This window comes from Balearica regulorum, chromosome 1 (genome assembly GCF_011004875.1).
Source record: "Balearica regulorum gibbericeps isolate bBalReg1 chromosome 1, bBalReg1.pri, whole genome shotgun sequence".
Taxonomy (NCBI): domain Eukaryota; kingdom Metazoa; phylum Chordata; class Aves; order Gruiformes; family Gruidae; genus Balearica; species Balearica regulorum.
Genome location: NC_046184.1, coordinates 22,283,313 through 22,300,526, shown reverse-complemented (window position 1 = coordinate 22,300,526; position 17,214 = coordinate 22,283,313).

The following is a 17,214-nucleotide window of genomic DNA, read 5'->3' as shown; positions in this document are numbered from 1 at the left end:
TGAAGGAAGGTATCTTCTTTGACATGTGAATTCACAATTACTTGAAGGTCAGATTGCTCCCAGCCTCCTATTTGCGTATAAAGCATGCAGTATCTGTACTCCTAAAGCACATCAATGTTGTCGTACCAAATATTTATTCTGTATGAAACAACCAACAATGTAGTAAAATTTCCAAGTGTGATTTTCCTGTTTGCATGTCTACCTTCTGTCACATTGATTCTAGTCACTATCACTTTGTAGCCAAAATATATAATTCTAGAAAAGGAGAAATTTCCCCTTGCAAGATCAGAAACTTCTGAGACTAAAGACTAGTGACTTTTTTTTACAAAGCCAACACCATCAACTCTGGGCCACAGGGTGGAGTGAAAAGTGCAGATGTTTGAAAAACTGTTTTCTAAAAGTAGCATTTTTCTTTGCATTTTCACTAATGTGATAAAAAATTACCATTATTCCGATAAAGGTCTTCCAATCTTTCCTGTGGCTTGTGCTGCTATGACAGGACAGACTGTTCCTTTAGAAACTGATCAGAGCCTGGTTAGTCTCTCTTCCAAGGTCTGGCCCTTCAATCTCAGCATTTTGGTTCTCTGAGCTTTGTGTCCCAGCAGAGTTGGGGCAGCCAGCTGGAAGTTAGCCTATGTGATGTGAATTTTATGTTCAGACTAGGACAAGAGTAATATCTTTTATCACTGCATGCAGGCAGCCCTCCCACTTCTGGGCAGCATCATGAACACCTGGGAGACACCAGAGCTAAGCCTGTGAGAACTGGAGGAAAAGAAAGATTCCCACCAGGGACTGTAGCGTAAGCAGACACTTGCAGAGCTTTTTATTATTCAGTGTAGTGTTCCTGTGTTTCTATATTGTTTTCCAGACTGAAAGATGTGTGTGGATAGTGAGCAAGCCACTCTCAACAGATCCGAGGCATGCAGATTGGCATGGAGTACATAAACAACATAGGATCTACTGAATCCCATCTGTGTCAGGATAACTATATTTTAGCTGTTGAGTTGCATCTGAACGAGCACCACCTTGACTCAGATTCCTGAGGTCCTCACGTGCTGCCTGGACAAAACTTGCAGATGGAAACAGATGACAGATCTGAGAATTCAAATGGATGACAGCTTGGTTTCCAGGCAGTTCCAGGTTGTACCCGTAGGGCCTTCATTTTCCAGCACTGAAGATGCATCTGCTAAGTTCTAGAAAAATGAGACAGACACATTAGGTTGTTTTTTTTTTTAAATTTTAAATAAAAATTCCTTCTCCTCTCTACCTGTTTTATTGCTAGTCTTTGTTTCCATTGCCCTGAGACTTTCATGCTTTTCAAGAGCTGTAGTTTTAGTATAACTCTGCATATTAGGAAGGCTCAGTAAGTTAAGAAGTTTAATAAGAGAAGTTGGCTTTTTCCTTTCAGCTATTAGCTTCTTCAACAGAACTGATTTCTGTTCTAATTTTTTTAATTGGCCTAATTTGATATCGGTCCATTTCACATTAATCAAAACAGATCATAGAATGAAATAACTTTTAAATTTGAAAAGCTGAAAATGTTACTGAAATTCACTGTTTGGAGGACTCTTCTGTTTCTATAGTTTCAACTATAGAGAACTATAGGGGGAAAACTAGAGAGAGAAAAGCTGAGACTCAGCTTATCACTTGGGGGAGGAGAAGAGGGAAATGGCTTTTGCCTGATTCTCCTTCAGTAGCTTCTTAAACTACAATACTTTAAGATTTCAGTTAAACAGAAAATTGATTGTCCATGTTTGCAACAAAGTTGAACACATTTGCAGATCAAGAAGCTCAAATTAAAATTTGTGGGAATGACCAGATTACCTAAAGATATTCTTAAAGATACAGATGTTAAGCTGATGAACTATTTTGGAACAGATCTGTTGGACTCAGACACCAAAAATGTTTTTAGTCTCAAATATAGTATCTCTTGGATTTTTCAAAGGTACTTGAATTTAGTAGGATTACTCCCCAGAATCACAGCATTCCCCAACTCTGTTCTGTCGACTTCCCTAAATGTGTAAGTACACTTCTAACTCCATTCCTAAGAATCTTGGAGATGTTCAGGTATACTATTGAGCAAGGCCAGTGGAAGTAAATATTCATAGCTTGAATAAGAATAAAGTTTCATAAAATACATGTTGCTGGATGTCTCATTCTGCTTTCCAAAATGCATTACTACTCTTGAAGCCAATAAGATTAGGGTAAAGTTAGAAGATAGTTCTCTCTTACTTTTAAAGAAGATGTTTAAAATAGAATTATCTCTTGCCTGCAGCCTGTAAAGGAATTTTCATAGATGTTAAACCATAAACACCTTTTGGAAGGCTGGCGCAACATGCACTATACATATTTATAGTTAAAATGCCTTGGGTCCGTATTTTAAGCATCTAGTTCCGATCTAATAGTGTCAGTAAGCTGCAGATTGGCTTTGAATTCTATCTTGGTTTGGATATGAAAATCGGACTACAGATCTAGAGTTGATGACAGTATGTTTTATAGCTGGCTGCCTGTTTTGCATGGCATGGATTTTAGAACTGTTCTGGCATTTCATATGCTCATTTAGTGAAAAGACCAACATTAACACCTCTGATGTGGAGCAGTGCAGTAAAATGATAGCACAAAGGCCTTCCTACTTGTAAACAAGTCCACTAGATGTCCCTCCAGCTCTTTGTGATCGTAATGCCAGGCTGATTTACTCAGACCAAATGGATCTAAGATGAAGAGCACTGCATTTAATGTCCTATATCTTGCATACATAGCTCTTCCCAGGTTCCTACAGAAGTTATGAGTCCAACATAAATCGAGTTTCAGAAGGTGAAGGTAGGCATCTTCCTTCCCTACGTGTACACATATGGTTTTGATCTTTCAAATTCTTTTCGCCCTTTTGACTTTCCTTTATAACAGAATTTTTGCAATAATTTGAATGGAAGGAAAATGCAGTCTCTCGCTGTATGGATAGTAGGCAGATATAACACTGGCGTGGAAAAGTGAATGCATTTGTAGGTTTTGGCTGGCTCAGTCTCAACATTGCTGCTCTGCAGGTGAAGACTAGTCTAGGAGTTAATCTAACATGGCAGTCTAGTTAGGTCTTACTATGAAAGTGGCCAGCCCAGATACCTCAGAAAAGTTAAGACACTTTTTCACTACACCCTGAAACATGAAGATTAATCTCCTCTGAAATGCTGTTATCTCTGTTCCATATTTTCTTCCGCTACCTCTGAACATGTAATCTTATTTTCCATCTTGCTACTGTCCCGATGCTTGTGACATCTGGAAATGTAGTTCCAGAGTTTGAGTAAGTACCGTGTGAGAGGATATTCTATTTTGACTGAATATCCTCTTACTTTTGTGCTTTAACACAGAGAAAATGAATCCTTCAGTATTGTTTTTTGTATGTTTTAATCCCATAGCCTCCTATTCACCTGTTTTCTAAGGAAAATAATCCTCATGTTTTTACAATTTCTATCGATATGCCTAGCCTTTCTCATCACATTTTCCTTGAATTTTCTCCCTCAATTTCTCTATGTTATGTTTTTCTTGTTGAGGTGACTAGTGTGGCATAAATTTCTTTAGATGGCAAAACCACAGGAGATGAGGCTAATACATTGCTCACTTCTTAACAAGGTTACCAATTCAAACATAGCTTTCCCCCCCATCAACAAGATGTGCATGGAACAGTACGTCCATATTTCTGTTGGCAAGATAATATACTAGGAATACTAGATGTAGGCAAAATAAATTAATTAAGATACAGAGAAAATACCCCTTTGGGTAGCTTCATCTGCAGCACTACTCATATAATGATTACACAGACTGATAGCTATTTGCAACAGAGATAAAATTGTGTTGAAAATAAGGGATATTGCTTTATGATTAGGAGGCGCTTCTGTTGTTAAATCTAATGTCACCATTCCATTATCTTCTGCTTGCAGTGCATCCTGTCTTTCAAAGCACATCTCCAGTACAGTGATATAGCAGATTTAGATACAGAGTTAACAGAGAGTTAATAGGTGCTCTGTAGAAACCTTTGCTGGATGTCAGGGATGTAAACAGTGTAGGGCAGGCTCCTGCATTTTAATCTTCTGCTGTAGGTTTATACTATAATCTCAGAGAGAAGAGATGCTTGGTTATATGATTTGGTAACTAAAAGCAAAGAGACTTCAGTCAAAAAACTGGTGATTCAGAGAGAAAAGAACAGTGTTATTTAGTACCGGAGCAATAGTTCCTCAAATCCTCTAGGTTCCTTCTGCTCCAGCTGTGATCGGCATAGCCCAGTTATGAAATTTAATATTATTGAGCTGAAGGTATGGGTAAGAAACGGAGAGTATTATTTTCTCCGCATGGAGATGCCAAATGCCTGGAACATATCTAGCAATGACAGTGGGCTGGAGTGAGGACGGGGGGGCAAGAGGGTGTATAAAGGGGCAGCAATGTTGCTGTGCTGATTTACTACTGATTTACAGTAGTAAATCAGACCACTGGACTCTGAATCAGCTCTGGCACAGAAGTGCAATACTTCAGACCCTTACCAGTAAAACAGGCTAACGCATACCCAAAACAGAAGGTGGAAACACTACCTCTCTATTAAAAGCAAAGATAAAATTCTGGTTTTCTCTGTCAAGAATTTGACACAAATCATGTAAGATGATTTTCTCTGACCACAGGAACACAGGAAATTTAGAAAACTGCAAGTTAATTCATTGTGGGAAAAATATTCCCAGTTATGTATACCAAAAAAAAAAAAAAAGAGGGAAAATCAGAATGGCCAGTAGAGAAGTTATCCCTGTGCTTGTAGGATTTCCTGGTGTAAGGAGAAATGGGGAAGGTAGTGATAGTGCCCTGTGTGGTATTTTGGAAGCCAGGACTCAACTGTGGAAGGATCCATATAAACTTGTTACAAAAGGATAGGATGGGGTTTACCTTGAATAGTAGTGTCAGACACATTCAAACATTTTGATGATTGTAAAGTTGATGTTCATATGCAGACTGGATTGCGAAGGAGTTTCTCAGGGCCTAGCAATAATAAGGGATCTGGTGATCCCCTGTACCTCCATGACACCTCCCTCTTGGTCCTTCTAGCCTGCTTTGATCCTTTGTACCTGCTACTGTTTTGTTACTGTTCTTGTGATATTGGCTGTCATGGATAGGAAAGAGCAGGGGAAGAAATTAGCAAAATGTTTTTCCCTTTCTCTTCTGCTCACCTTTTTCCTAACTCTCCTTTTCTCCTCTCTCTTCAGATCACGGGAAACCAGACAAGGGAAGGAAGATTAGGGAGGTTGATGGGAAATTCCTTTCCTATTTCTGTTCCCCTTCTGAATGAAAAACATGTGCCTGTATTAGTCCTCTAACTCCTTCTAGTCCTAAAGTTGTCACTTTAAGTCTATCTCTTACCCAACTGCCTGACCCTGTTTTCCTATCCAGTTGTTCTGTTTGCCAGCTGCTATTTTTAGGGATAATTAAAAAGAAAGGATCATTATTTGTTGGTTGGTTAGTCATATCCATGATAGAAGTCTTCAGAAGCGCCATACTCCTTGAATTCTTTGCTGCTGAAGTTAATAGTTCATATTTTTACAAGTATTTCATTGGCAATGTTGAGAGTCTACATGAAGATAGATTTCAGGATCAAGTAATTGTTACAGAAATTGGCTCATGTCGTTCAAGTAGTAAATAGCATCATCTGCACCAAATTTTTCATTTTGGGCCAGGGATGCAGACTGATGCACTTGTAATACATTGAGGGTGCGATTTGCCATCTCAGACACATAAAGATGGATACCTAAACTTCTGACCTTGCTTTACTTTGTAAGAGAAGCCGTACTACTGATCCTTGCCTGGACAGATGGTCATCATTTATCATGTAAAAAGAAGCTTCAAACCATGCAGGATTCTTTGTGTAATATTCTTCAGGGTTGTTGCCACAGGGAAATAATTCACTTCATTTATTTAGAAAATGTCTTTTACTAAATCCCTGCCTGTTACACGTCAAGTCTTCCTTGCAAAACATAAGACAGACAACAAATCAACCAAGCTAATAACATACATAAGATATGTTTTCCTGTTGGACAAAAATGTCCTATTTTGAATTGACTGACAATAATATCTTCTTTTCCTTAGTTATTAGTATTTTAGAAATTAGGCAATATTAACATGATAATGGAAAATCAAGAGATAAACATGACTTGTTAAACACTGAAATCTCATTTGTAGTTCAGACAATTGTAACAGATAGATAATTCATGGCAATAAAGCCAAGAAAGAACACTATTAATTGTTTTAGATGGAAATATTTCCATGATAAAAATTTCATTAAGGATTTTCTGTATGTGTCTGTTTTCTTTATCTTTTAGAAAGTCTGTTCTTTGAGAAGTCAACTCTATACAGTAACTCACAGCAACTGCAATTTTAGTACTTTGAAAGACGTAGGTTCATAATTGCCAAAATCCTCCTCAAATATGTCTATTAGGAGTAGTTTTTTACAGGCCAAATTATAGTCCTGAATAGGCTGTTAATGCTGTTAATGATTTTAGATTCTAGACGTGCAATCTAGTAAATATCAGTCTGATACAGGGCTATCACAAAGTGCTATTTCCTTCTGATTGGCACTATTTTGAATAACACAACTGAAAAATCTCACTTGTCAAGGATGACAAGGCTTAGTCCCATTCTGGAGAACACGGAGAAATCATATTGTGTCTAGGTTATGTCTTTGGGATTGCGTGTCCGTGGAAATTTAATTTGTGCTTATGAAGTTCACACAGTGGCTACGCTCATGATTACATGGTGTAGGTTTTTAGGGATACAGCTTGGTGAGATCATTTGTATGCACTCAGCTTTCACCAGAAAGGACAAGTTCATGTTTTAACAAGGGTAAATTCTCAATCCATAGCTTAATTACCTTGTCATGAGGATGAGACAGACCATTTGAAGATCTGGAGTTATTTTCCTTCTTCACTTTCCCATCCCTTTTTGATTGTTAACTCTCAGGAGAAGAAATACATGACTGGAAGTAAGCCTAAACCACTCCTCACTGCTCTTGGAGAACTTGTCAACCTGATTTTTTAATGATACCATTTCTTGCCTTTAATAAACTATCAGAAAAAAGAATCTAGAGTTTGACTTGTCTCAGCTTGCATGGAATGTAAGGGTTTATAGTATAGTTGGTGACACTATTAATAAGTTACTTGGTTTAGGAACAACCTTAGATATTGTAATAAAATATGGCAGTTTTTAAAAAATAACTGCAAGCAAAATTTCACCACTGTTCTCTGATCTGAATTATCTTCTTTTCACAGTAGAATCTGTGCACGTTAATGGATAATTGCTACAGGCAGTCCTGGGCACCAGGTGCATGTCTTGACTGTGTCTAACTCTAGATTGGAGTAAGATGTGGGTCCCACCCTCCATAGGCAGCAAACCCAGGCAGGGAAGGAGGGAGGTGTGACATGTTCCCATAGCTCCCCCAGGGCAGAAGATTGGGACAGCAGGGTTAATGATGATTCTGACACTCTCTTAACAAATTTAGGGGGAAAAAAAAAGTGCCAATAAGATGGGTTTATTTGTAATAAAATGCATATTGACCTTTTCTCTTCTGCACCCTACTCTACCATTTTTATTTGACACTAATAAGAGTTTAAATTGAAAGTGTGGGGCATCTCCTGAGATAAACTGGTACTTGTGCCCCTTGTGAAGTGCTGAAAATGACAGTACCAGTTATGTAGGAACAGATCACCTTTACCCTAATTTCATCAGATCAAAAGCCATCTCTTCACAGTTTTATGTATGAGCGTGGTGTTAGCAAAAGCTGTATTACTTTGGTTATTAATGCACATAAAGGATGTTTATTGAAAGATGTAGTTCATTGAACACTATCTGAACTGAGTTTCTCAGAAGTCAAAGATTTGTCTTCTGTGTTGAATGTAATGGAAAACACTTTCTTTTTCCATTTTAGTCATCCTATTTACTATGTGCTGCTTCTCAAATCTGTCATCATGCTGTTGTTCTTGCCTCATGTTTTCATCCTTTTCTTTCTGTACTTTAGGTTATTTTGATCCTGGCTTTTATTTTCTTTCAGTTGGGTAATTAATAGACCTGGCTTCAATACTTTTATACCCATGCTGAATTTGCCTCATTTCTATTTTGCTTTGCAATTCATACGTCAGCAGAGATCTCTAGTTACAATAGCTTCATGTTTCCTGGAAGTTCTGCGTAACAGGGCCAAATTTATCCCTGGTGTATTTTCCATTGACACAGAAATTACACCAAGAATGAATCATCCTCTGGTGTTTATGTTCATCTGGTCTTATTTTTTTACTCAGATATTGTTCATTTATATTAATCATGTAATACTGGTAGTCATTTGAATGATATGAAATCAAATTATGTTGTTTTGGGGACTTGACAAAGACAAAAACAATGAAATAAAATTATGGAAGTCACAAATGCAGGTTAGGCCTGTTTCTTTCACATAATGTACGTAGTACTCACGGTAAGTACTAAATCTTATTGCAGTCTATTTTTCACTGTTCTGAACAAAAGAAATGTAAGATGGGAAAATAGATTTTAGAGATAATCTCACATTTGGGAGTACAAAAGCTGCAGATACCTCTGACCCCTGTACAGAATGAAAATACGGCTAGCAGTGAACTAGCTTTAAAGTGATACACACTTAAAAACATATAGAGCAACCCTTCTGAGGTAAACGTGCTTGATATGGAGTTAAATGGTGAAGCTTTTCATTGTGTTTGTTAGTAATCCTAGAAAACCATACATAGAAAAAGGTAAAAATGCTATCAAAGTTCCAAAATATTTAAATCTAGTGGTTTCCTCCTCAACACTGTCTGGTTGCCAGCAGTTGGGAGAGACAAGCATAAGAATGAGATTTCTTCTTCTCAGTTCAGTGCCTGTCTTCACTCTGGTCTTAAATAGCTGATGAAGAAATTGTCTACATCCCCCCTGTTGGCTGTAGTACGTTCAAGTGAGTCTGTGGGGATGGTCCCCGCACCGCTGCCACAGCAGGAGGAGCTGTAAGAGGGCAGAAGAGTTGCTGAAGCTGTTTCATTGATTTTCCCCTGAGCTGAGAGGCAGCAGTACCTAGCCAGTACAAACTCCTTGCCAGCTGGCCAATATATCCGCACATGGTGGTGGGATCTGGATGTGAGACCCTTCCCTGCCCAGCCTGCCCCCAGCCAGGGAGGGCAAAGGAATTCTGGAAAGAAATCTGCATTTTATCTGGATCATCATGATGACAAATACTGTTGTCTCCCACCACACTAAGGTTGAATTTCAACCCAGCATGAGGAGTCTTCTCTTTGATGCCTTGCAGGGAGCACTCTGCAAAGGAAAAACAAGTTGTAGAATGTAATAGTTTGATTGATGAAAGAGGAAATCTTCACACATTAATAAAACATATTCTGGAAGTCTTCCTTCCCTCATCTGCTCTTCAGTGATGCATATTGCACAGCACCCAGTTGTTCCTTGTGAAGTCTGTTTAGATTGGGGGTAAAAGGTGGGCTGTATTTACAGAAGGTAATATTATGGGATCTCTGGAGTCTGCTTGGTTCATTTTAAACTCACTCTGAGGTTGCTTCTGCCTCAGGCGTATAGCAGGACTGTGAGATGGGGAGAAGGCATTAGCCCTAACTTCTGTGTCTTCCGCACTCCAGTGCTGTGATGGGCTGGAAAATTACGCTTTTAGCTCTGGCATCAAAGTGAAGCAGATTGGGGCCAGGATAATACACACGTGGGTGCTGGAGTGTGTCAGTAGTTCTTCCTGGCAAAGATGGTTGGCAAAACGGGTCCCAAACTGTGAGGCAGCAAAGGAGGACGAGCCTTGGTGCTTCAGAGATGCAAGGAGAGCTGGGGAGGGAGTCAAGGTGAGAGTCTTTTGTAATGCACGTGTTCAGTGTCCTTGCCTTCATACACATTTTTGTAGAAGTAAAACTTGAAATTGCGTGCTCTCTCTTTTAAACTATAAATGAAACCAGGAAAAATATTTTGGGGTTTTATTTCAGTTGTCAAAACTATCAGCAAATTTAATCCTAAACTCACCAAAACATTGTGTCCAAAAGAAAAAGACAAGCTTTGACAACTGTATTTTTGCAAATTTGTGGTAAAAGCATGAAGAAGAGACATACATTTTTCACTAAACAGCCAGACAGAAAAATTACTCTTTTCTTAATTCTCCTTACCAAGCCATTCTGGACTGGAATTTCTGAAGATGTGAGAAACCCAGATTCAATTCCCTTGCAGTTCAAGGGCATTTGAATCCATATCTCACAACAGAGTTCATTAGCCACTATTGTATGTGTTACTCCAGAGTGGATTTCTTTCAAGTACTCTTAACAATGTTCAACATTGCATAGAATACTAAATCTTTTGGTGGATATGGGATAGGAACTTAGCTGTCTTGCCTGTTTTGACTCTCTTTACTTTGATGGGTATTTCATGTAAAGTGGACATACTCTAATAGGAGAGACTAAGAACAACACTCAAGTATACTTTAGAGTGGTTCAAACTCTGCCTGGGAGATGGGAGACGAGACTTTAACTGCTCCTAGGAAGTGGAGGGGTCCTGTATCCTCCAAATAATCTTAACTCCAAATATCCCATATCTTTCAGACTCTAACACTGCACTGTTAGTGTGTGTGGTATGGGGAGGAGGAGGTGCTTGTTATTTATTTCCTCCAGTCAGCCTCCTCTTCTATTGCAAGTACAAAAGCACAAATGCTTTGCTTGATGGTTCCTTCAAGGATGTTCACCTGTGAGAGTACTAGAGTGAAAGATGTAAAACCTCATTGTGAAAGATGTAAGACAGCACTCACGAAAGCCTTTAGGGAACAGACACAAATGCCCATCACAACCTTCTGGTAGCAACCAAACAAGAGTGAACAAGCTGTTTTAAAGTAATCTCACTTAGCCTTAACAGGTCCTGCAGGCATATCAGCAGCACCTCCACATCGGAGACTGATGAGAGATGAAGTAAAATTGGTAGGAATACTTACTGTTTTGAATGATAAATAATTATAATTAATAGGGAACAGTAAAAGAAAGCAGGAGTAATGCTCAAAACTACAAAGACTAATGTGGGTGTTTGCACATGAATGTGACTTGCAATTCTTTATTTCCCAGTATATGATCTTGAGCAAATTCAGACCAAGTACTGTCTTTGTTCACTGCTTTAATCGCTACAAACCTCCTTAAAGGAAAGAAGCTTTTACTTTTATCATCTTAACTTCATGTGAAATAGAACCTGGCTGTCTAAAAGAGCCTTATGTCTCAAGGTGGTCTACAAAGTAGGAGCTTTGTAGGGACTGATTGTGCACTGACATATAAGCAAATGGAATGGACAGGTGTGTTTGACAATAACTTTTACACAGTATTTTGTTTGAATGGCTGGAAGAGCTGTCCAGCTGTGCTGCATAATCTTGTTACATTTTTTTCATGTCATAAAGTCAGTCTGACAGAACTGGGATGTGGTGAAAAGAAATGACTCTTATACACATTTAAGTGGACCTGTAGCTTATCAGGCTGTTGCTAAACAATGGTAACCTGGATTATGTGCAGATGGTTTCCATGTGGTGGTAAGCCTGTCTTTGTGCGGTTCTGACATGGGAATGCCATTTTCAATATGAATTCATATATAACAAACTGTTCGTAGGTTAATTAAATATTTATGTCTTGCAAGACAAGTTCTCCAGTGTTTTAAACTATTATTGACACAATGATGGCAGTTCCCAAATGCGAATATTCCTCCACATCAGCTCATATCAATGTTATTTAGCTGTTGTTTAAATATTTAAAACTCAATTTTAGTTTAAAAATGCAGACCTCATAAACTATAACACTTACTTGTTTTTAAACAACTGAAAAGGCAGTAGAGGACTGAAAGTACCGTTCTTAGACTTAACTTGAAGTGGCTTGCTGATTAGGGTAGTGGATTTAATTTCAGAGTAACATCTTTGTTCTCCTTGCAGGTTTTGGAAAAACGTCCATATTATGAATTCACTCTGATAAATATTTTTTGCCTCTCTCTTTCAAACAGAGACCCAATACACAGCATGAGCAAATGTGAATCTCATATTTGGAGAAGAATGATAAGCATTTCAAAATTCAGCCCAAATATCATCAAATATATTCCTCGTTGGAAAGAGACACTATAATCAAGCTACTAAAGCTTTTCACTGAGGATGATTACAGTTGTTTTCATTTCTTTCAGGAGCACATCCTTGGAAGTATGTGGTATTTTAAACTATGGATAAACCCTAATGGTTTGTGTTTTACTTTGAGAAGACAGGTTTATTGCCAGATTCAAGAGCTTGCCTTCTCAGAGATACCTCTTTGTAGGGAACTCAGATTCTTTTATGAAAAACTAGGGACCTACATTCTTCCAAATTTGTATTCCAATGGCAGCACCTAGCTGCATATGTAGAACAGCATGAATCCTGGCTTTCTTGGCTCTCTGACTAGGTATAAGCATGTCAGTTTTCTCTGAAGTTTTGAAACTTCTGTCTGTGCTGCTAGGGTTCTTAAATCTCCATGGATTCTCTTTAAATAAGGCACAGCTTTCACTGCATCCAGAGATCAATAGTCACCTAGTAGCAGAGTGTAACATTCCCTGGAATTGGCTTTTTGTGATCCGGCTAACCCAGACTAACTCTAACTGTGACCTTGAGACTTTTGTCAACTGAACTGGAGCCTTCCATCAGAGAGGGGACCATGATACAGTTTATTGATTTTGTCAGTCTTTTCTTTCACTAAGATCTGTGTTATTGGTCTAGGAAACATGCCTTGCTTAGCATGTCTGCCATCAGCTGTGACTTCACAGCACCTTATTTTCTATTTCTAGTGCTGCAGTTGTTCCCTGGGCTTAGTGGCTTTATCAGGATGGTTTCTCATGGCTTGTGATTAGGTTGCATTCCCACTGACGCTCAAAGGTAATTAAGCTATTCCTTTCCAAAGGGCGCAGCCAATAGATGATAGCCCCTGCTGCTGCTAACAGCAGTTTTACCTATTAATTGCTCCATGCAAAACCAGCTATGGTGGGAAGGAATGGCAGAACCTCAGGTTCTTTTAGAGCTGGTGAACGACGAGTCCATACTGTTAGGGTCCTCCTTGATCTCTTCTTCTGAACTTAAAAATCGTGAATTCCGTTCTTTATGGAACAACTGTTTCAACAGCAGGGTTGGAGTGTGCTACTCCCTTCATTGTAGTCCCAGGCTTGGTTTGAGGACAATCTTTAGAGAAAGCAAAGCATCTGAGAAATGCCTTGGGGCAAGTTTTCCTACTTGGATATGGTAAGACAACAGCTCACTCCACAACATTTGTCAAACCATGAGGGTTAAAGTGGATTTCTGAGCCACAGTTGGCAACATGTGCTATCTCATTAGAAACTCTTTGAGATGCAGGGCTTCAGGTGAGCATCACTTCTTCAGTATAGAGAGGACTGAATTTCAGCCCTTAGGCTGTTGCAATGTTATGCCCTGTTTGTATGGGTAACTGACTTGCTCTTTTCTGTTTGCTTATGGGAATGATGCAGATTCCAGGAAAGCTGGAATTGGATTGTCCGTGCAGTTTCACACAATATGCACGTTGTGCTGGAGGAACATCCCCCTAATTTTGGGAGAAGTGGGATCCCATTTATTAGCATTTTCTACTCACTAATGTAGATATTTTCCTCATTATTTCTCTTCCATATTTTTTGTAGTGCTGCAAGATATATATGGTCTGAGATTTACCCTGACCAGAAGTCAACTATTTCCCTCCCCTGGGGAATGCAGGTGTCCCACCTGTGTTTTATCAGAGTAAATGGGTGCTCTATTTATGCCCTAAATATTCCACTTGCAGTAATGTGTAATGCTTCTTTTCCACAGAGAAATGTAATCCAGGTCACAATCCTGCTCCAAGTAAATGTTGCCTTCCAGCCTGGCATCTTAATTCACAGATATAAACTCTAATTACATGAACTATTACCTCTCATGTAATAGTATACCATAAGGTCAGAATGAGCGTTTCTGGATATTCAGTTTTGATTTAGCTCACAGGTTGTGACTTCTTGCAAAACAAGAACCAGGTTCAGGTTCCTTGGAGCCGATGCTGTTGTGGATCTGGGCTCACAGGTGCTCCGATTCCACTGAAGATAGCAGAGGACATATCATACTTCACATCATGTTGTAGTTTCAGGGGAGTTTTTGTTACAGGCATTCCAGTGATATTCTTATTCAGAGCACATATCTAATTTCAAGCAGGCTCTGCTAGTCTAGTGCCATTAGACATATTGTTTGCACAGTTCGTAGAATTTTGAGGAGTGTTGAAAGTAACAAGTGGATTCACTTGTATCTTTAAATTGCCAGGGAAACACAACCGTGTAATCAATTTTTCCTGTGACATTGCCATCCCCAGCCAGCTTTGTTGAAAGTATGTTAGCTTCAACATGTGAAGCATTATGACTTTAGTTATTCTCTATCACATTTAGAGTGAATAAGGGCTCACCATTTGTGTTTTACAGCAACTGAAAAAATTCAGTGTACAGTGAATTGCAATCATTGAAGTCCAAGGGAGTTTTCTGTCTACCTGAGCAGTACCAGCACCTTCAGCAAGGCAGAAGGATTGGCTGTGGGACTTGGAATATGCCAGGAGGAAAGGGAGAAGAAACATTTAGGTGGTCATGGAAAAGGAGCAACAGCATTCAGTGAGCATTTGAAAAGTGCATGCCCCATCTTTATAAGTAGAGGAGTCTGACCCTTGTTTCTAATCTGGTAGAAGGACTTGGGCAAGTAGCTCTATGCAATGATTTGTGAATGCTCCATGAAGGCAACTGAGCATACGTGCTCAGGAGGGAGTTTAACTTCTGAATTGTCAAAAGAGTGATTCAGAAAAAGCAGTTAAGTCCTGTTATTTGCAGTAAGAGTAAGCCTGATTTCTGTCTTCTTTTAAATTGTATTTGTTTAAATTTTTTATCTTGTTGCCAGTAGTCAAATTCTCTGTGATATGCTGAATGCATACTTGGTTTTTTTTTTTTTTTTTTTTGGGGTTTTTTTTTGGTTTTTTTTTTTTTTTTTTTTTTTTTTTTTTTTTTTTTAATTTCAGCACCTCTCAGTGTTTGAGTAAATGGTCCAAGGACTGATCTTACTGATACTGCCCCCAGAAAAATAGTCTGTTTCTGCTGCTATATTTCCTTGATCTGTTACAGAGGACATTGTGAAGAAATTTTGAATCAACTATATATTTTGTTTGTATTTAGCTTTTGCCTAATTTTGTCATTTCTTTGTTCTAGAAATTGCATTAGTCCATCTGTGTCACAACTCCCAAGAGGAAGGATCAAAAATCTCCCATCTTCCAGTATAAGGAGAGCATTGGGGCACAGCAGAAATACTGAATGTTCTATTCACGCTTTTGTTCCTGCACTTGCCCTGTCCTTGTCATCTAGAGCTTTAACTGTTTCTCAGTACCTCAGTCAGTAACTTGCGCTCCTTACATTTAATATAAGAGCACAGCCCATTGTGTAACATTTGTCAAGGATAAAATGGAGCTTTTAACCATAGCTGATGCCATGCATGTCTCATTCATAGCTTCTGGAGGTGCTGGAATCCAGGCAATCACATTTGCTTTTGCAGTATGGGGAGACCCGAATACTATAATGGCTATTTCCTTCCATTCTTCTCTCTGTTCCCTTTCCCACACATTGTAGTTTGTGTTTAGAAAGGTTTCCTGATTCTCACTAGGTGCTTTTAGTTTCTAGACCTGTGCTCAATGACTGCTAGGAGCCTAACAGCTATACTAGAAACTGAAAAGATATGTAAAAGGCTTGGAAACCTAAAGCACTGGTTCAGAACGTGGCACAATCTGTCTTTCAATGAGTTACAGTTTTTAGAGGCTTCAATCCAACTAGCTGAGAAGTTCATTGGCATGGTTACACAAAGGAATTGAGAACTGGTCATCTGCAAAACAACCTTAATATACGTATGTTTTTAAACAAGTTAGCTCATCTCTCTAAATGCCAAAAATTACATGATTTTTGCAGTGCCTTGGGAAACTCAGCTGCTTTTCCAGCTTATTGTTATTTCATACCTTTTCCTTTGCTACCAGAAAGGCTGAGAAATCATATTGCCTCCTTTTGAGAAAGCTTTGTTTGGGAAATAAAAATGCAAAACCAGTCTGCAGGAGCCTCTTCTTTTTCAGCATCCTTTGAGGCTGACTCATGGTTTAGCTTTTTGTTTTTCCTCAACGGGTGACCTCCACACACAGCAATCCCTCTAAGCAAGCTTATTCCACTTGCTCTGAATTATCTGACCAGCACAACTCTGTTATACAAGGCTTCATACAGAGTGAGAATTTTCTGACCTGAAAACCTTTCATCAGTCAAGAAGCCAGAATGAATTTCTGTTCTGAAATTCAAGGGAATAGGTTTGGGTAAGAATATGCTTTTAAATGCAGTCTCACTCCAGCTGCATTATGTTATAGCTTGCTGTCCACAGCCTTTGTGTTCCATAACGATATTAGAATATGTTAGGGCTCCTGTGGCCTAACTTCCTATTGTAAATCTCACGCTGAAACTGCTGGTCATCTGAACTGCTGTATGCACAAAGTATTTATAGAGAGAGGAGGATACAGTAGCATCCCTCTTATCACAGCAGAGAAGTCTGCTTCGTTGCACAGAGGAATTAGTGTTACTGTAGATGCTTTTAAGGATAAATCAGATGCAAGTTCAACGTTGAAACCACGATCCTGTGGGTCACTAATAAATACCTGCCATCTGCTTGAACGTATGGGTGCTGCATACATTTCCTTTTAGTTCCACAAACATTCCCTTATTTCCATGCAAAAGGCTAATTTTCAGCTCTTATGCATTCCCATTGCCTGTATATCAGCTTTTAGTAAAAGGAAGGTGTAATTGCCAAAAGGGGTGTTTTGGCACAGTGGCTACTTAATGTTTTTAACATTTAATGAGGAAGTAATCATTAAAACTAAGTCAAAGCTTTGATCACAGTCAAAATCTCCTTTCATGAAATTAGGAATTGAAAATACACCTGTGTGTTTGTAGGTATTGTATTTAAAGGGCCTGGATCACCTGCTGCCCCAGCTGCTGTGCATCTAATGTTGTCAAAACCAGAGCGGATACCTAAAAAAATTCTGAAACAAGTAGTAGGTAGCAAAACTGTTTTCCTTTAGAAATGCTGAACTTCCCATTTGTTGTATGTTATACAACAGCAGGTCAGAT